Raw genomic sequence first — 21753 nt, 5'->3', positions numbered from 1 at the left:
CCTGCTTTGTTGTTTTACTGTTACACAAACAAGTATAGTTGAAAAAAAAAAAATTTCAATGCATGTAATGCAGTTAATATGCAAATGTTTTAAAACGTTTTTCACCTCTCCGATTTCTGGTCCTATAAAAATAAAAATTTGTAACTTAAAGCCTTAAAATATGTCATACAATAAAAAGGTACTTATAATGTACATAGTAATGATTTTTCTTTTCATAAAGCATTTAAAGTTACAATGTATACATGTTTGTTGAATGTGTGAGGTTAGATGAGGTTAGAATTATTTATGAAATCCTACAATTGCAATACAAATGCATTAACCTCTTAACTGTCACCTGTCTCTTTCTGCTGCTTGAATACACTCTTTCTAAATTTGGTTGAACTGTTAAACGGCATCATTAGCTTGAGGGTGGTAAACATTTGTTTTTATATGTTTTATTCCTTGTTCTCTCATGAAATCAGCAAAATTGCAGGCTATTGAGTGATTTATAAACGTAAACATCCTAAATGTAACTGGAAGCCAGTTTAAGGACCTGAAAACTAGTGTGATATGTTCAGATTTTCTGGTTCTAGTCAGAATCCTGGCAGCAGCGTTCTGGATGAGCTGCAGCTGTCCTATGGTCTTCTTGGGAAGGTTGGTGAGGAGACCATTACAGTAGTCCACCCTGCTGGTGATAAAGGGATAAACAAGTTTCTCCATGTTTTGACTGGGGAAAAAATATTATTGCAATGTATTTGAGATGATATTATACTGGTTTAGTTACTGCTTTGACATGACTACTAAAACTGAGATCTTTCTCTAAAATCAAACCAAAATTATTAATTAATTTTTAGTTGTTTGACCCCTACAGTCAGTGCATGCATTCACCTTGAGAATTTAATCTTTTGTTTGAAATGCATTACTTCAGTTTTCTAAAACCAACCCTTTAATTCTGGAACTGTCAGTGTCAGTGTCACAGTGTTATTGTGTTCACAAAATGAACACAATTAATGCAGTCATCTGTTTGCACACTTTATGAAAGGTATAAATCCCAAAGCCCCAATGTCGCAATGTGTTTAAATCCAAAAGCCCCAATGTCACAATGTGTTGTACAATAATACATTGTTAATAATGAGTTGAATTATCAGGAATAAAAATTTATAGTGGTATGAACCACTATATTTTACAAAATAAAGGATATATCATACTTATTTTGTCTGTTTCTGTTTATTTGTAGTCAATCAATCAATCAATCAATCATTTTTATTTATATAGCGCTTTTAACAACACAGGTTGCATCAAAGCACTGTACAGTATAATGACAGGGATGTATAGTGACGAGAGTGACCAATTTCTTATTAAATGCAGAGACGGTCTCTGTAGTCAATTCAACGATAGTCACTAGAAGTTAAGTGTCCCCAACCAAGCAAGCCAGAGGCGACAGCTGCAAGGAAACAAAACCCCATGCATACAGAATGGAGAAAAAAAAACCTTGGGAGAAACCAGACTCAGTTGGGGTCAGTTCTCCTCTGACCGGACGCCCAGCACTTAACTTCCAGTTCAATTTTAAACGCAGCTGTGTCAGGTAGTGTAAATGACTTAGTGTGTGTGTGATGCGTGTGTGTGTGAGCATCAGGATCTGGTGATCTGTCGACGGGCGCATCTAGGTGTTCTGGTCTCTGATGAACATAATCTCTGTGTGCTGATCCACCATCTAGTCTGGATACAAACTGTGAAAACAGATTGAGAAAGAAACAGAACTAATATTAGCGTAGATGCCATTCTTTTTACAAAGTCACAAGTACATCGTATTGTAGGAGTAGTGTTCCCGGTTCCAGCAAATCTAAGTAATGCAGCCTAAAAATCCTTTAACGGATTTGAATAATAAAAGGTGTGTTGATGTGTTATGTGTAGGCTAAGTTAAAAAGATGTGTCTTTAATCTAGATTTAAACTGGCAGAGTGTGTCTGCTTCCCTAACAGAGTTAGGAGATTGTTCCAGAGTTTAGGTGCTAGATAGGAAAATGATCTGCCGCCCGCAGTTGATTTTGATATTCTAGGTATTATCAGATGGCCAGAGTTTTGAGAACGCAGCGGACGTGCAGGACTATAATGTGATAAGAGCTCGCTCAAGTATTGAGGAGCTAAACCATTCAGGGCTTTATAGGTAATTAATAAGATTTTAAAATCTATTCGATGTTTGATAGGGAGCCAGTGCAGTGTTGACAGAACCGGGCTAATATGATCATACTTCCTAGTTCTAGTAAGGACTCTGGCTGTCACAGTATACATCATATTTAGAAAAAAATTATAATTTCTATATCTTTTTCCATATGACCTATATATGAGAGGGAGCTCCTGGAACAAAGGCTGTGTTCTCTTGGGTGTGTCCTCTTTGGTGAGTCTTCTTGGTTGTGCCCTCCAACAACAGCCATGAGTGCTGTCGACATCCATCAGACCTCTCACTCCTCCCTCAGTGACTGTCCCGTACAGCTCTCCGGTGAATTGTCTAAGCTGTTTCACAAAGTTGTGGACGGCCCCTTTCTCAGCCAGAAAGTGTCCCTCCTTCATCCTGTCCACAAAACACCACCACCAAACACCAAAACACTACCACCTGGCAAGATCGCCTGTGTCTGCCTTCCAGACCCTGTAGGACCATGGCAGCTCTTGCTAAGGCCTACAGTGCTGCTGGTCAGGCTGCCTCTGCCTTGCATGCCGATCCTTCAAGTACAGTTGGGCGCGTGGCATGCACTACCCAACCCATCGCATTGGCTCATCCGAGAAAATACAACTCAGCCATGCGATTCAATTCGCACAGCGACCTCCCAGGTTTAGCTGCATTCTCGAGACTTTGCTGGTACCACGATCCCAGCGCATTTCACTCATTCTTCCCACTCACACCTCTGTAGGCACTGGCCACCCAAGGGCCAACAGAACCCCCTATGAGAGAGGTGTAAGGAGTGCTCCATGTCCAAGAGCCCCAGACATCTGTAATATTTGTATTGCTTCCTTTGTCAGCCATCTACTAGACTCACTCCCTTCCAGCCCCCGCTATTCCCCAGTGGTAGACTATTGGTTCCGAGAGAGTGAGAGGATCTGGGACAATGCACATCACCATATTCAGCTGGCAGTTCACAGAAAGAAGACCAAGGCAGATTGGAGACTTTGTTCCAAGAGTTTGTTACTTTACCTACCTGTTATACTTACCTCTGTGTTTGTATCCTGTCTCCTGTGTGTCCTGTGCTCCTCTTCAGATCGGATGATCATCTCTGGTGTCCGCTGCAACACATCATGGATTCCAAAAGAAAAGAAGGTTTAGTTATAATGCTGAATATCACTTCCAAAGACTATCCACTATTCAGAACCTAAGGATCTATCATGTGCATCATAAAGCCATCACTGAAAATCATTTTGGGTGGGAATTAATGTACACATAGATATCGGATACAAGTCGTTTCTAAAGTAAACAGGTGGCCAAAAAATCATATATGGTCAAAAGATTGGATCTTTGCATTAAGACTTGCAGTGTAAACACAGCCATTTTGAGTTCTTTATATGCAGCACCTGCTGATTGTGGTTTGTATTCACTATGGTGGATTATTACAATAAGTAGCCTGAGATAAAATTTGTTTCACAATCTACCAGAAGTGAACGAAGTACACAAATTAAGTACTTTAAAAGTAAAAGTAAAAATATACATATAATAAGTGTCACGTTCTCTGGACTTTTGTTATTGTTTTCGTCTCGTGCCATGTGCTCCCTGTGCCTTGCCTTCCCTCCGTGTTAATTGTATTATTGTCTGCAGCCGTGTCTCGTCAGTGTAGTCAATTTCCTCATGTATTTAGTCCTGAGTGTTTTGAGTTCCCATTGTCCGATCGCCAATGTCCCTACCTGGTTGTTGTCCTGCCTGTCTGTTCTGCTTGCCTGCCTTTTTGTATCTTTATATTGCCATTTTGAGATTAAATCCATTTAAGTTAATTTGAAGCTTCAAGTGCTTAGTTTCATGAAAGCGCAACCGTGACAATAAGATATTACTCCTTTCAATTTTACTCTAGTGAAAGTACAAAAGTACTCGATTTTTCAACCAACGCTCTATCCCACTGATTAGTCTAAGATTGCATACATAATCTCCTTGCTATCAGGTTCAGTACTTCCATGGGAGAGCAGCTGTACTAAGTCTATACAAGAACATTCCTTGAAATTTTGTACCCTTGCAGCAATTCATAACGGTAATACCATTGAGCAGAAGCAGGTTGGGTCCAGCAAATCCAGGAAACATTCTACCAAAAGGACGCTTTGTTACCCCTAACTGTCAAATGTCCCGAAATCACCTACTGATTCTGGAAGAAGGAGAGAGTGAATGACTTACCTCATGTTTCTCCTTAAGTCCCAGTTGTCTCCAGTGTCACTATCAGTGTCCTCTGTGGTTGTGGTGTGTGATCTCCTTCATCTCCCCCATACTCCTGGTTCCTGGAAAAGATAAGAACTGTGCTCAGTATAGCTGTAATTCCAGCTAAAGACTTTAAAAGGACTATATACTCACCCGATTCCTCTGCCATAGACTTTCTGTGCTTGCCTATGCAAATAAACTTTATTATCATTTTACCTACCTCCTGTGTGAGTCTGCTTCGGTACATTGATAGATAGATGTACTGATACATATTTTTTATAATCCTACTGCTCAAATTACCTGAGATTTACTATAAGGGATCCTCTATATGCAGTCAAAATATATTTTGTTGTTGATTGGACCACGTTGACGAGCAAGACGTAGCAATGTTCACTGTGAAGCTTACACCGCGATGTACCTGAGAGAAAACAGATTTATCAATCCTGCTAATTTTCACCAGTAACAAGAAGGTGTTTTAAAACTTAGTTTTAGAAAAAGATCTGTCTACATGGCTAGTTGATCCATTGTGCCCTATTGATCTAAATGCAAAGTCTAAAGCACATGGAGCAGGTGCACTCCAGGCACACAATTGGGTTGTCCCTATTATCTTTAAAAGTAATGGGTGTTTTTTGGGCATTTTTTGAGTCTCATTACCATTCCCTTCAAGAGCGAGTCGCTCTTGCTCTTGACCAATCGCTATTTACATGGAGAAATTTGTTGGAGGAAAAGATGAACAATGACTTGAAAACTGAGAAGTTCAACGAGTGATGTTTTGCTGAAATTACATGTTAAGTGGCCAATCTTTCAGCTGTCTGCATTGGATACAGGCTTTCAAATAGCTCCATCTGATGATTCAGTTTATATATTAATTAATTAGCCAATTTCATTTAGTAGTAATAGGCTGAACTGCAAATAGGTAGGCTAATTCTGATACACGCAATGACTGTCCATCATTACATTTTACATGTACAGTATGTAGCCTACACAATAATATTCTTTTACACTGTAATCCTTTAGTTATTTTATTTAATCTGTTTAATTTTTTGACCTAAAACATAGAGACACCGATGTTGATGTATCTGCATTCATTTCAGCAGTCTTAAATAGATCACTCTTTACAGCAAGTTTAGTTAAGAAACATGACAGTTTTGACACTAAAATTCGACATTAGTAGCTTACATTTTGCAGCATCAGTAATGCGTGCTCACAAGATCTCCCAGTTGTACTTACTTGTGAATTTAGTTCACTGGAGACTCTGAATGGACCATTTGAATCAGTGAGCTGTTGAATCAATAAAAGCTACAATCGGATCGGTTTGTGAACAGATTTATCAGGTTCAATGCTGCAATGTATATGCAAAAGCAGGTCTCTGAGACATGTTAGATACTATAAAACCCCATGTGTACTGATGACAGAACACAAACAGAACGTCTGAAGAAGGGAATGGAGACGCTACATCGGATGATGAAAAATTGGGATCTCGACGAGAGGCCAATCTACTTCTTCGGAGTGTATCTAAACGAGCCAACTGAAGATTCACCACCTGGTCTCTAAATGGGGTAGTGGGAACCTTGTCACATAGCCGGCCGTGGCCTCAGTGTTACCTGGGAATTTGCGGGCCCAAACTGTAGGCTTGATTCTTCGACCTAAAAAGCCTGCAGGTCCCCTACCCTATGGAGGCCAATGCGAGCAGGAGCAGCGTCTTCATTGACAAGAACATCAGCTCAACTGCTGGCAAAGGCTCAAATGGAGCATGCTGCAGTGCTGTCAGAACTACAGACAGTTCCCAAGAGGGTACCATGGGGGATTTAATCTCCTTGCCCCCCTAAGGAACCAGATGATCAGGTCATGTTTACCCACAGACCTCCTATCTATGGGGTCATGATTTGCAGCGATCGCAGCCACATAGAATTTAAGGGTGGATGGATGACTCTGCATGACTCTGATCAGGCAATTCCGAGGTTCTTCTCTTTGAAACAGGCTCCACTTCAAGGCGTAGGCCTGTCTCATGGACAGTGCTCTAGCCAAAGAAATGGTGTCAATTACCCCTTGAGGTAGGTCACCTAGAGCTCCATGTCCCGCCCAGGGGCCAGACGTGGGAGTTTCCAGAGGTCTGGATGCGGGTGACAAAGGGTGCCCTGTCTCTGAGTCAGAAGATCCTTCCTCAGAGGAATTGGCCAATCTTGCGACAACTTGTCGGCTGCCAGGTTGCACACTCCCGGAATGTGAATGGTGTGAAGCGACCTCAGAAACGTCTGACTCCATAAAAGGAGGTGTCAGGTGAGTTGCGACAGAGCGGCGGGAGAGCAGACCACCCCAGTTGATGTACGCAACGGTCGATGTGTTGTTTGTGCAGACTAGTATATGCTCGCCTCAAAGGCAGTTCTTGAGATGGCCTAGGGCGAGATGTACTGCCAGCAACTCTATGCAGTTGATGTGCCATTGCATTTGATGGCCCGTCCAAACCCCCGACACAGCATGCCCGTTGTATGTGGCCTCCCAGCTGGTGGTGGAGGCATCCGTGAAAACCACGGAACCTGGAGACCTGCTACAGGTCACTCCGCCCGAAGGAACGAAAGGTCTGACCACGGGTGAAGGTTCAGCGGCAGGCCGGTGTTATTTGAACTCACGGGAGTTGATCGTGGAGCCAGTGTTGAAGCGGTCTCATATGGAGTAGTTCTAGTGGCATAACTGTGGCCACACCTGCCATATGCCCCAGGAGCCTCTGAAAGTATTTCAGTGGGACCGCTGTCCTGCTCTTGAACATATTTAAACAGTTCAACACTGACTCAGCACGTTCCTGCATGACGCATGTAGTCTGTTCAACTGAAACTAGCTCCAAAAGAGATCCTCTGCCTTGGACAGAGTTTGCTCTTTTTCTTGTGTAACCCTATAGAAAATAAATCATTTCACTGATAGGGTTTAAGTATGTATTTTATTCAGTTTGTTTTAATTTGTATTTGTAATGTTTACTCTTTCCTTTTTCTTCTTTTAAAGTTAACTTTTTGCATATTACGTTATGTAGCGTAAAGTTAGGTAGAAATGCACAGGGGAAAACGTGGTGCATACCATCTAACTTGTTTGGTTTTTATTGATTGGATGTCCTGTAATTTAAACCCGCCCCAAAGTAGGTGAGAGGAATCCGATTGGTTGATAGAAGAGAAGGAAAAAGGAGAGTCGTGAGTCGAGCGAACTTTGCGAGAGATTAGGGAAAAATTGGGCTTTTCGTTCAATTGTCGTTACCCGTGTGTTTTTTTTCCTTTTGTATTGATTATTAACATACAGTTAATATTAACGTCGAGTTTATCAGCGTTTTCTCAAGAACGTCTACGGACATCGCCGCCGCGACTGTTAGTGCATCAGCTGTACTATAGTGTTTGTGTGTCAAAACGTTCACACGATCGCTGTCGTCGTGTACCGTGGATAGACTTTTCTTCGTTTGGATCTCAAGATCGCAGGACTTTTTTTTTCTTTTATTCCTCCGGATAGCGCACCCAGCTACCGGAAACGTTGGGTGTTCCTCCGGCATCGTGGGACGATCGACGCATCGGTGGAATATTTAGAGATCGCGATCCGGGAACGGGAAGAAAGGGTACTGTGTGTTTGTTTGTTCGTTTGCTCATTCGAGTGAAGCGGCCAGTTTCAGTTTTTTTCAAGGCCTCAACGCACACTAGCCCACGACACAGGCCTGCAACGGGTGTGTGTGTGTGTGTGTGTGTGTTGATTTTGTGGGCCCACTGTTGTTGCTGTTTGTTACGTTGATTTGATTTATTTATTCATTACATTGTCTGTTTTCCTATAACCTAAAGAGGGAGGGAGATACGTGGTTTTGAGAAAATTAGGATTAGGAAGTATTTTTCTTAATTGAAGTATCTTGCTTTTCTTTTCTATTTCATTAAATTATATTTTTTCTATCCGTGAACCATCTTGTTTGTTTTCAAGGGTATCGTCACAGGAAATAACGTATATAAAAGGTAAGATCAGGGAGAGGGGGGCCTTAATCCAACAACACAAGGCATTTATTTATGAACCAAGAGCAATCCCTTATAAATTTCTACATCAGAAAGAGAGGGGGTGCTACACAAAGTGGGGGCTCGTCCGGGATCACTCCTCTCTCATAAGTCGAATCCTTTAAGGAAAAAAGAGCACAGTTAAGCACAAACTAACAGGCCTTCTAAGTGACAGTGGTTAAATACACCCTCAACATGGCTTTGGGAAAACACCCTTCTTTAAAAGCAGAGTTAACCAGTTGGTGTGAAGAAGTGGGCATCTGCGAGACACATGCTGTGATGTTGTTGAATGTACCCACACGCACAGAAGTGGCAGTTATTGAAGATGTAATGCAAGGGGTAAAATCACTAGGAAGAGTTCGTGTAAGAGACACCAGAGAAGGACCTACCTCACATTCTATGCTAGTATTGTGTGAATGCAAACAAACTGTTGATGTCACGCGTATACCACCAGAATTGACGCCTGATGAAACAGGTGAACCCTGGACAGTCGTAGTAGTCTCTACAAAAGACACCTTACCTGACACTCCATCAGATGGATTTACTGAAAAGCTTACAAAGTTTCTGACGGAGAAGGAAAGTCATTAGCGGATGTACAAGCTTTGTTTTCTCCCCGCAGTTCAGCCGATGGGTCCCCAGAATCCATCATACGGGCCGTGGGTGAGATTTTGGAAAAGACTGTGAAACCCTCTGGAGAAAGCAGTGCTTACAGGCGTCTACGTACCTTTTTCTGCCATAATGCCAACACCCATGGGAGAGGAAAGTATGGAGAACTGGATGGAACAGGCCCGCTTAATGATAACAGAGTGTGAATGCACCAAAAAGAAAAAGCGACGAAGAATTATTGAAAGTGTCAAAGGACCGGCATTGGAAATAATAAGAGCAGTTCGTTTCTCTCAATCCTGAGGCAAGTGCGTTGCAGTATTTGGAGGCATTAGAGAGCACATTTGGGTCATCTGAGTCTGGGGAGGACTTGTACTTTAAGTTTCGTTTGATGCGTCAAAATTCAGGTGAGGCTCTGTCTGAGTTTCTAAGACGTATTGATAAAGCCCTGCACAAAGTAGTGGAACGTGATGGACTGTCTCCTAGATTGGTGGATAAGGTTCGTGTGGAACAGCTGATAAGAGGTGCTGTGCATTCCGACATGATGTTACTTCAGTTAGGACTTCGTGAGCAGAAGGAACGCCCGCCCTCATTTCTAAGTCTGTTGAAAGAGATACGAGAGGCTGAGGAAAATGAAGCAGCCCGACACAGGATGACTGCTAAAGCCAAAGCGATACGTCTTCATGGCGATGGGGGAATTAGCCCCTCAGTCATTCATGAACTCAAGTCAGAGATTCAGGAGCTGAGAACACACATATGTGGAAGTGAGTTTAAAGCCGTGACCACATCTTCCATGGCGCTGAAAGCAAGAGAAGAAACATGCAAGCGTACTGATAAGACTGATGATTCGAAGTGCGGGAGCTGAAAAGGCAAGTTCAACAGCTGCAACACGAATTGGCAGTTATGAGTGTTAGCAACAATCAGCAGACGCCCTCAGTCCCTGAACTGCAACCGAAATCCTTCCAGTCCCCGACCGTTTCTGCCTCATCTAGATTCAAGCCAAGTAGGAACAAAGATGATTATTTCTGCTACCGCTGTGGCGAAGATGGCCATATTGCCACCAAGTGTCAAGCTCCGCCAAATGCTGATCAGGTGATTCAGAAGCTGGTTCGCTCTCTACGAAGGGCCAAGAGTGGAAAGCATGATGAAGTATTCGATCAGAAAAAAGATTTTAATCAAGTATGTTTCTCGAAAAGAGGCCAAACAGAGGTACGCGGGTCAGGTGATTTGCCCAAAGGACTGGTCGGTCCAGCATCAACTGTAGAAGTGAAGCTCAATGGCTGTTTATGTCACGCTCTTTTAGACAGTGGGTCACAAGTAACCATAGTATTTGAAAGCTGGTATTCCAAGAACCTGAGTGATGTGCCTATTCACCCTTTAACTAGCCTATCCATATGGGGCCTCAGTTCTTCTAGCTATCATTACAGAGGTTACATTGTAGTAGATGTCACTTTCCCTGCCTCTGTCACTGGGATTGAAGAGTCACTGTCTATCTTGGCACTGGTATGCCCAGACCCTCAAGGTCCCTCACAGCTGCCTGTCCTAATCGGTACCAACGCAAGTTTCTTTAAACGTCTTGCTACCCTGAGTCGAGAGCTAGAAGGATCCAGTGTGGCACATTCCCTGAGAATCCAGACTCAGCCCTTAGAGACCCACCTTCCTCGAATGTCCGAGACTGATCACCTCGCTGACAAACCTGAAGGAAATCTTAAGTGGATGGGGCCTGGACACTGTATTGTTCCATCTAAGGGAAAGATATGCACAGTGTGTAAAATGGAGACTGACCAACCAATGAAGAGAGATCTTTGTTGTGGACGGACCGGTGCAGGATAGTTTGCCATCTGGACTGTTCATAACTCCAGTGATTCTGCCTCCTTCTGTTGCTGAAGATATGAATGTCAAGGTACTGGTACACAATGAAACCTCCAAAGATATCTCCATTCCAGCTGGAACAGTGATTGCCAATGTTTATTCCACCGACACAATCACTACCACCTCAAAGAGCCAGAGCTCAACGGTAATTGACCCTCAGCTGTTTGACTTTGGTGAGTCAGCACTACCTAAGGCCTGGGAACAGAGATTGAGACAGAAGCTGTCGGCCAGGGGAGAGGTGTTTTCCAAACAAGAATGGGATGTAGGATTAGCCCAGGGGTTGAACATCGTGATTCGTTTACATGACGCCAGACCATTTAGAGAACGCTCCAGGCGAATCGCTCCTGCGGATATCGATGATGTGAGGCGCCACATCAAAGAACTGCTGGCTGCTGGAATCATAAAAGAGTCAAGGAGTCCATATGCTTCGCCCATTGTAATTGCCACGGAAGAAGAGTGGGGCCATCAGAATGTGCATTGACTACCGAACTCTTAATGCAAGGACTACCCCAGATCAGTACACCACACCCAGAATCGAGGATGCCTTGGACTGTTTAGCAGGTAGTAGGTGGTTTACAGTATTGGATCTTCGTAGTGGGTATTATCAAATACCCATGGCTGAGAAGATAAAGAGAAGACAGCCTTCATCTGCCCTCTGGGTTTTACCAATTTGAGCGGATGCCACAAGGTGTTACTGGAGCTCCAGCCACGTTTCAGCGGCTGATGGAGAAAGCTGTTGGCGATATGCACCTTTTGCAAGTCATAGTTTACCTTGATGACATCATAGTGTTTGGGCGTACACTTGAAGAACATGAGGAGAGATTGATGAAAGTGTTGGATCGTCTCAAAGAATGTGGTCTCAAAGTGTCGATTGACAAATGTCAGTTCTGTCAGCCTAAAGTGCAGTACGTAGGTCACATAGTGTCTGCGGCTGGAGTGTCCCCTGATCCCAAAAAGATTGAAGCTGTAACAAGTTGGAAAATGCCAACTGATCTAAAATCTTTGAGATCTTTCCTCGGATTCTGTGGATTTTACAGACGTTTCATAAAGGGTTACTCTGCCATAGTGAGGCCTTTGACGGAACTTACAAAAGGTTACCCTCCAACATCTGGAAGAACTAATAAACCTGGAAATGGCCGGTGCTATTTTAAAGAATCAGAACCCTTTGGAGAGCGTTGGGATGACACCTGTACAACAGCTTTTAATCAAGTCATTCACTGCCTCACAAATGCTCCTGTGCTTGCTTTTGCAGACCCCACGAAGCCATACGTACTACACGTGGATGCCAGCATGAATGGTCTAGGCGCTGTCCTGAATCAGGAACATCCTGAAGGGCTCAGGCCAGTAGCCTTTGCAAGCAGGAAGTTGAGTGATTCAGAGGGACGTTACCCAGTTCATCAGTTGGAATTCTTGGCATTAAAGTGGGCAGTGGTGGACAAGTTCCATGACTACCTATATGGTGCCCAGTTCACAGTAATGACAGACAACAACCCACTTACGTATGTGTTGTCCAGTGCCAAGCTGAACGCCACAGGTCATCGTTGGTTAGCTGCATTGGCTACTTATAATTTTAATGTAAAGTATAAACCTGGGCGTCATAACATTGATGCAGACATCCTTTCTCGTTATCCCTGGGAACCCAACAAGTCCTCTGATTGGAAGGAAATACCCAATTCAGGTGTAAGAGCTATCTGTCAGTTAGCTGTCGCTTCTGAGACTGAGGAGTCATCAAGACTGGCAGATCAACTGGGTCTTCCTCCCCAGAGTATTCCTGAGGCCTATGCTTGTCCAACCACGCTGAGTCTAAGTCTAATGGAACAGCTGACTAGTTCAGAGCTAAAGACTGCACAAGAGGAGGATCTTATAATTGGTGACATTAGGCGAGTGTTAGAGTCAGGGAAAATAATTACCTCTATTAAGAGTCCCAACCCTTATGTTACACTGTTACAGAGACAGGGTTCTAAGCTAAAAATTCAGAATGGACTTTTGTACAGAGTTACCCAGAGTTCCTCTGGAAAAGAAAAGTTGCAGCTTGTCCTTCCCGAAAAGTACTGGACTCAGGTACTGCGGTCTTTGCACGACGAATCAGGACATTTGGGAGTGGAGAAAACAGCTGAACTCTTAAAAGATCGTTTCTATTGGCCACGGATGTTTCAGCATGTGGAGCAGTATATCAAGAACTGTGGACGTTGCATTGCAAGAAAGACTTTGCCAAAGAAGGTTGCTCCATTGAACCACATAACCAGCAGTGGGCCACTTGACCTTGTGTGCATAGATTTTCTGTCACTTGAGCCTGACTCCAAAGGATTTGGTAACATTCTTGTGGTAACAGACCATTTTACCTGTTATGCACAAGCATTCACCTGTAAGGATCAAAAAGCTCTGACTGTCGCCAAAACCCTGTGTGACAAGTTCTTCATTCATTATGGTTTACCCTCTCGTATACATTCTGACCAGGGTCGAGATTTTGAGAGTGGTCTTATAAAGGAGCTATTGAAGATGCTTGGAATTGAAAATCCAGAACATCACCGTATCATCCACAAGGGGACCCACAGCCAGAAAGATTTAACAGAACTCTCTTATCTATGCTTGGGACACTGCATCCAGCAGAGAAAAGCCGATGGAGTCAACACATCAATTGCTTGGTACATGCTTATAATTGTACTAAAAATGAAGCAACCGGTTACTCACCATACTATCTTCTTTTTGGAAGAGAGGCTCGTTTGCCAGTGGATGTATGTTTTGGAACAGTACCAGATGGAAAGGAGTCAACAACCATCATCAGTATGTGCAAAGGATGAAAGTGGACTTGCAAAGAGCCTATCAGCTAGCAACGGAAACTGCCCAAAAGTCTCAACAAAGAAATAAGCGAATGTATGACAGGAAAGTGAAACACCAAATCTTGGCTGTCGGAGATCGAGTGTTGATTAGGAACCTTGCTATGGTGGGAAAGAATAAGCTTGGTGACAAGTGGAGTTCCATTCCTTACCTGGTAGTTGAACAGCTCACAAATTTACCAGTGTATCGTCTGAAACCTGAAAGTGGTATGGGAAGTGTACGAACTTTGCATCGAGATCATATCTTACCAATTGGGGATGATGTGAGACTGACTGCTCCTCCAGCATCAGTGGATCGTCTGGCACAACCTGAAACAAGAGCACGATCTGTAAAAGAAAACAAGGAAATGGATCAGGAGGACCAATGTGACCCTGGAAGTAAACAACCAGGAGAGTGACTGAAGGAAGTGAAGAGGAGTTGTGCTACTTTTACCCAGACCGGGTGGAAAACCAGCCACAAACAAAGAGTAGTGACCCTTTTACGCCTTCTGTGGAAAAGGACGCTACCTACGGTGAACATTACTTACCTGAACCTTCTGCTGATGATACTGTACCTTTGCTCCAAGACGAATTCCTAGAAGAATCAAACCTAGCTGAAGCAGGGAACCAAATCTAGAAGGGGAGTGAGTCGGAATAGGAGTGTCCAAAGAGATCCAGTAGAGCCAGTCCAGTTACGCCCCAGAAGAGAAATAAGGCCTGTGGTCAAACTGAGCTACGACAGATTAGGCCAGCCCACTAGCCGTTCTCTAAATTCGGTTCAAAGAGGGATGGTAATAACTTGTGGGGGTAATATAGGGCTGAGGAAACCATTCTGTAATACAGTTTGGTGTCACCCATTAGCTCAGTGTTCTTGGTGTGCTCTATTAAATAATTCCTAATACCCAGAGTAGTAGTCCCAGTTTAGAAAATAATCTCATGGGGGCATGAGATGTTTTAGAAGGGGGAGAGTGTAACCCTATATAAAATAAATCATTCCTTGATAGGGTTTAAGTATGTATTTTATTCAGTTTGTTTTAATTTGTATTTGTAATGTTTACTCTTTCCTTTTTCTTCTTTTAAAGTTAACTTTTTGCATATTACGTTATGTAGCGTAAAGTTAGGTAGAAATGCACAGGGAAAACGTGGTGCATACCATCTAACTTGTTTGGTTTTCATTGATTGGATGTCCTGTAATTTAAACCCGCCCCAAAGTAGGTGAGAGGAATCCGATTGGTTAATAGAAGAGAAGGAAAAAAGGAGAGTCGTGAGTCGAACGAACTTGCGAGAGATTAGGGGAAAATTGGGCTTTTCGTTCAATTGTCGTTACCCGTGTGTTTTTTTCCTTTTGTATTGATTATTAACATACAGTTAATATTAACGTCGAGTTTATCAGCGTTTTCTCAAGAACGTTTACGGACATCGCCGCCGCGACTGTTAGTGCATCAGCTGTACTATAGTGTTCGTGTGTCAAAACGTTCACACGATCGCTGTCGCCGTGGATAGTACGTGGATTTTTCTCCGTTTGGATCTCAAGATCGCAGGACTTTGTTTTTCTTTTATTCCTCGGATAGCGCGCTCCAGCTACCGGAAGCGTTGGGTGTTCCTCCGGCATCGTGGGGACGATCGATCGCATTCGGTGGAATATTTAGAGATCGCGATCCGGGAGCGGGAAGAAAGGGTACTGTGTTTGTTTTTTCGTTTGCTCATTCGAGTGAAGCGGCCAGTTTCAGTTTTCAAGGCCTCAACGCACACTAGCCACGACACAGGCCTGCAACGGGAGTGTGTGTGTGTGTGTGTGTGTTTTGTGGGCCCACTGTTGTTGCTGTTTGTTACGTTGATTTGATTTATTTATTCATTACATTGTCTGTTTTCCTATAACCTAAAGAGGAGGGAGATACGTGGTTTGGAGAAAATTAGGAGTTAGGAAGTATTTTTCTTAATTGAAGTATCTTGCTTTTCTTTTCTATTTCATTAAATTTATATTTTTCTATCCGTGAACCATCTTGTTTGTTTTCAAGGGGTATCGTCGTATATAAAAGGTAAGATCAGGGAAATCCAACAACACAAGGCATTTATATGAACCAAGAGTATAAAAGATCAGAAAGAGAGGGGGGGCCTTGAATCCAACAACACAAGGCATTTGTTTATGAACTGAGCTAGAGAGCAAGTCGTCCAAGTAGTTGAGGATGTGGTTCTTTCAGCTGAGTGAAGACACGTGCTGACAGGGAGAGCCCGAAGGGTAGGACGTTGTACTGATATGCTCGACCTTCGAACGCAAACCTCAGGAAGGGCCTGTGGTGTAGAAGAAATTACACATGAAAGCACGCGCCCTTCAGGTCAATTGCTGCAAACCACACTAACAGTGGCAGCTGGCTGAGGCGGAGCTGTGGGATACTGTATGTACATGAAAACAAATAAGATCTAACACAGATGTACTTATCTGTCACACGTGCATGGTAATTAGTTTGTACATTCAAACAGTTGAGGGTAAGAAAGTAAGTCACTTACAGGTAGTGCTCGTACATGGTAACTAAGACAATTTACTGCACATGGGTCACATTGTTATTTTAGCTACAGGTCGACAAACAAGCTGATGGATTCAATCAGGTGTGTTAAACGAGGAGATATACAAAATATGCTGTGGTTGGGGTCCCCACTATGCAAGAGGAGAAGTGTACTGTGTTCACGTTCTACCTGGTGTTCACCTGTGCAGCAGAAACTTAGGTGGCTACCTTTCTCAATTCAGATTGGCTTGTGCAAGGAATTACAGGAGCTATGTTTTATGAAATGTAGTGAAATAAAAAGTACAATGTTTGGCTTTGGAATGTAATGAAGTAAAAGTTGCTAAAAATAAAACAATTCCAGTAAAGTACTGATAATTGAAACAGCAACAGTAAGTACAGTACAGTAAAGTAAGAAAGTAAAACTAATTTGTTACTGTCCATAACTACATCTCACCACTCAATGCTGTGATGCAGTTCCTATCTACAGTGTTCAGTGTACAGCTTTTTCAAGCAAACCTGAAGAGCTGATTTCTGATACTGGAGTACAGTTCACTTCACTACTCAACAAATTTGCTTCCTGTGTATGCCATATATTCATTTCAAAAGTACAAATTTACAAATTACTGTATGTGGGATATTGATTGAAAGAGATTTTATCGCCGATATTTACAGTAGCTGCACCCTACAGTCATTGTAATCTCATGATTAACAAAAAAAGTCCTCAATAGTGGCCCTTTTTTTATCTGATAAGAGGCACTTTCTTTGGCCTCTTTTGCTTCAGTACCTTTTAACCACACATTTTTACTCCTCTTCTTCCTCTCGGCTGTTGACTCTGATTGCTTTCTGGAAATTCATCCACAGTCAGAATTAGCAATTTGTGGTGTCATCTCTCTGTATATATTCTTTTCAACTGAATATTCATAAATTCATTCTAAATTCGTAAGATACACCTTTGAGCTATTTCAGAGAACTAGTTTATAATTGGTTGATCAATCGCCAGGTTTTCATCCAGGGAGGTTTTGCAAAATAATATATTTAACACTTCAAAGTTTTTACAGATATAGCTGATGGAAATGTCATATATATAAAAAATTCTCATGTGTTGACACATTTTTTTTGTTTAACTAACAAAAAAAATTCATAAATTCTATATCGATGTTTCAAAAATTAGTTTGAAAACACCATTTGTCGAGAAAATGGGCTTTAACACAAATAAACACATGACAGAATTAGCCTATAAGCGGATTCTGTGTTCGTGGTGTTGCTCATTAAATCATATTCATATTGTTGTATCTAAAATTGTATAAATGGTAAGAAAAAAACCTCTCAAACATGCATATCTTATGCTGCTTTAATACATTTAAATTGAAACATTTATTAAACCTAATTTTGTTCAGAAGATGAATGTTTTACAGTTAGTAATGAGTAATTGGCATGCAAAGATTGGGAGGATAACTTGATTTGTTTTCCCTTATGAAAGTGGAAACTGCTTACAATACTCATCCAAGAATAAGACATTATTCAAACTATTCAAAATATTTATTTTATTTGTGTACATTCAAAATAAAGACAGTTGTGCATTTGTAAATAAAGGAAACTGTAATTGAAGGCGTGTCACACAAATCAACTGAAATTCTGCTGCTGCTTGTTGCAGTTTTCTTTCTTTTGTTTTGTTCATTTATTAACTCATTAGAAAAATATACTTGGCGCATGGACCTGTTTATTTCTTTTTATATATATATATATAGCTTTAAGCTTTTCTCTGTTCGCACAAGCTCTGTTCGCCTCCATTACAGAAAGATACAAATTTAGGTATATTAAGTTCCATCCACATATCAATTCAAATTTAGTTTAATTGTAATTTAACATAATTTTGTCAGTTAATAATGGCTTAATGACTGTCAAGCGATTATGAGAAATAAAATAACTGAAAGCAACATTCCTATTTCCAATACAATCTAATAAAAATCCATTCATCCATCCGTCCATCTATTTTCTAATGCTTATTCGGGGGCCAGGTCGCGGGGGCAGCAGTTTAAGTAAGAACGCCCAGACTTCCCTCTCCCCAGACACTTCCACACCGAGGTGCTCCTATGCCAGCCAGACATGGTTCCTTCAGCGTGTCCTATAATTTGTGCAATAGGTGAAATTATGTATGGAAACAGCTTAAGGGCCAAATTGTTTTGCGGTACGCACAAATTCTCTTTGTCGATAACAAAACAGCTTACAATCTGGATGGAAACTAGGCTTATGTTCTCATCATTAGTGAAAGTCAAAATTCACTTGCACAATTCATGGCAAATTTACAAAAAGCCTAAAAGAAATGTTTGACAGTTTATGACAACTAGATCAGCCATTTTGCTTTAAATGGCGATGACATAATGTCTAGATGTTTTGAGGGATAAAACTTGTGCACAGAGAATTGTACAGTACATTTTGAGGAAAAATTACATTAGCAACTGAAAATATGTACATCTGTCTCTGGTACATCTGTCTCATACATGCAAATGATTATATAGATAATCATTTGCATGTATGTAATAAAGCAATTTGTTCAAAAGAATGAGAAACTGCTTTTATGATGTGCAAGTGACTAAACAATTTTCCGAAAATGTGGTATTGAATTGCAATTACAATTCACCCACAATACCACAATAATAATCTTATAATAATATAATAATCAAACACTTGTGTGACGGTAACAGTTACAGTTGTTAAACATCCATGCCAAAATTATAATTTTTTTAAATCTTTTATTTTGTTTGTTTGTTTCCCCAAAGGTAATCATGACATGAGTTAAGCTTTTTATGCTGCAGTGTATATGCAAAGCAGGCCTCCTGAGTCATGTTAGATACTATAAAATCTCCAAGTGTGCTGATGACAGAACAGAACTCATTAACTGCTCTTTTATGAATGTGCTATAATGTTCATGCCATAGTATATATCAAAAAGGTATTTTTATAATGTTTGAAACGTTTCTGAGACTGTTATTACTGTTCTTTCCAGTAATTGAATTATTTAATCTATATTTATTTCATCAACATGGCAAAATTATATGAATTATGTCGCTTTCTCTCTTCCTCAGGTCAATGAAAATATCTCTTGTGTGAGTAAAATGGGAAATGGAACATATTTTTACTTCATGCTGTTTGAAAATCTTGGGTGCATAAAATATGCTCTTTTCAGTTTGGGGTTTATTTTTACTGTGTTGTTATATACTTTAATGTCCTTATTATTCTTGCTGTAGTTCTGGAAAGGACATTGCACCAACCCATGTACATTTTGATTTCATGTTTGTCCATCAACTCTGTATATGGCACTGCTGGCTTTTTCCCAAGGTTACTGACAGACCTGCTGTATGATACACATCAAATCTCCCATGAAGCTTGCCTCATACAGAGTTTTGTCATTTACTCATATGCAGGTTATGAGCTTACAATATTAATGCTAATGGCATTTGATAGGTTTGTTGCAATAAGTAAACCTTTGCATTACAGCAACATCATTACCAGACGTTTTCTAACTCTTTTAATAGTTATAGCCTGGCTCTATCCAATGATTTTTGTTGGTATTGCTGCTCTTTTGACTGCCAGACTGAAAATGTGTGGCGACAAATTGTTTAAGGTATACTGCCACAACTATGAAATTGTCAAACTATCTTGTGTGAAGAACGATATTAATAATATTTATGGCTTTACTGTAACAATTACAATGTTTATTCCTTTGATTTTTATATTATATTCCTATGTTAAAATACTTATAATCTGTCAAAGAAGCTCACAAGACTTCAGGAGCAAAGCATATCAAACTTGTATTCCACACATAGCAATCCTTTTAAATTTCTCAGTTGCTCTATTTTGTGAGCTTACACTGAGTCGGTTTGTGAATGGGGAAATTCCTACAGAGCTGGCTGTTATCCTTTCACTAGAATTTATTGTTATACCACCATTTGTAAACCCTATTGTTTATGGTCTAAACTTTCCTGGTATCCTTAAAAGGTTAGACATTTTATAAAATTAAAACCTTATTAACTCTAATTACTCTAATTAAATAATCACGTTTGTGGAAAAACTTGTAACACTTGTAAAGACTCTATTCAATGACCACAGCTGGAGACTTGAAGAAAATAGTTGAGTCTGGGGGTCCTTAAAACAACAGTCAAACAGCCCCTACATCACCACATGTTGTTTGGGAGGATTGGGAAATTGTCCTTGCTCATCCAAAAACAAACTTCAGCATAGTCAGTTATCAGAAATTTCATTGTCAGATAAAACTAAAAAAGCTTTTTAGGTGGGTTTGGTGATTCTATTTGATAGAACCCATGATGTCATGTGTATGCAGGAGGTAATGAGATGTTGATTCAACATGTCTCTGAAGATTTTGTTGACGAAGGCCTGGAACACGAAAAAACACTATTGGAAAGGCCGAATAGCATAACCAAATATTCGTAGTGGCCAGTAGTGTTTGAGAATGCTGTTGCGTAGCGTAGACCCAGGGTTCCCTCCAGTGGCCGTCGAAGAGAGCCACAGAAGCATGGTTTGTGAGAGAAGCTTTAAAAAAAAAGCGGGAAATAGACATTTTCTGGGGTCGTTGCTTTTTCATTTGAAATGTGGCAGTCATGGCGCGTTTGCAAAAATAAATGGTAATGCAAGATTGCATTTGAATTATGTCACAATTTATGCGTCCACACATGGAAAATGCAATTGAAAACACGATTTGCAATTTCATTAGACAATAGTCTGGAAAATCCTTTCAGAGCTGGCTTTGGCTTTCAAAAAATAAATAATGTACTTTTTAACAAAATACAAAACATTATGAGCAAAATATGAATATCTATATTCCATTCATATTTACTTTCTTTTTTTTAACACACCAGGGTGAGTAGAAACATGTAATTATCCAGCCATGTCTTCCTTTTCTACAGGATTATAAGGAATAAAAAATTGCAGAAGAGTTGTTGACCAAATATTTCAAAGCCTGGTGATTGTATTAATAATAACACCACCACGTTTCATGTCATTTTGCTTTTAATTTCAGTGCAGACATGATTGAAATGTTAAAGCTCGTGTGGAAGCTTGCTATTGCCATCTAGTGGGTTCCCTGGTTAACAACCAATGACTTAATCCACACATTTCAAACAGTTTGAATGTAGAAATGGGAATATAATACGGCCATTAGCCAACTGACCTAATAATAATGCTGAATATTGTGCAGATTTTAAAGACTGCTCTCCTATATTCCTTGAGTGGAGTAACAACACATAAAAAAAAATATTACTATTTATTTGTGAAGGGGTGTATATCACAGATACAATAAGGAATGTCACACCGCAAATAAATATTTTACTTGAAACAATAATGTAGAAACAAAACACATTTCTTTGGTTTTCACCAAAAAAAAAGTTAATCAGATACTCTATTTGACCTTCTCGATCAGCGAGGTCAACACAAATATTAATGTATTACACTAAAATATTTCACATTTATTTATATGAATGTTTATTAGGATTTGAATAAGATTATATCTTTGATAAAATTTTAGCACTCTGAGGATATTTTTCGACACAGTAAAACAAAACAGC

Source organism: Puntigrus tetrazona, chromosome 15 (assembly GCF_018831695.1).
Source record: "Puntigrus tetrazona isolate hp1 chromosome 15, ASM1883169v1, whole genome shotgun sequence".
Classification (NCBI taxonomy): Eukaryota; Metazoa; Chordata; class Actinopteri; order Cypriniformes; family Cyprinidae; genus Puntigrus; species Puntigrus tetrazona.
This window is presented reverse-complemented; position numbering follows the sequence as displayed.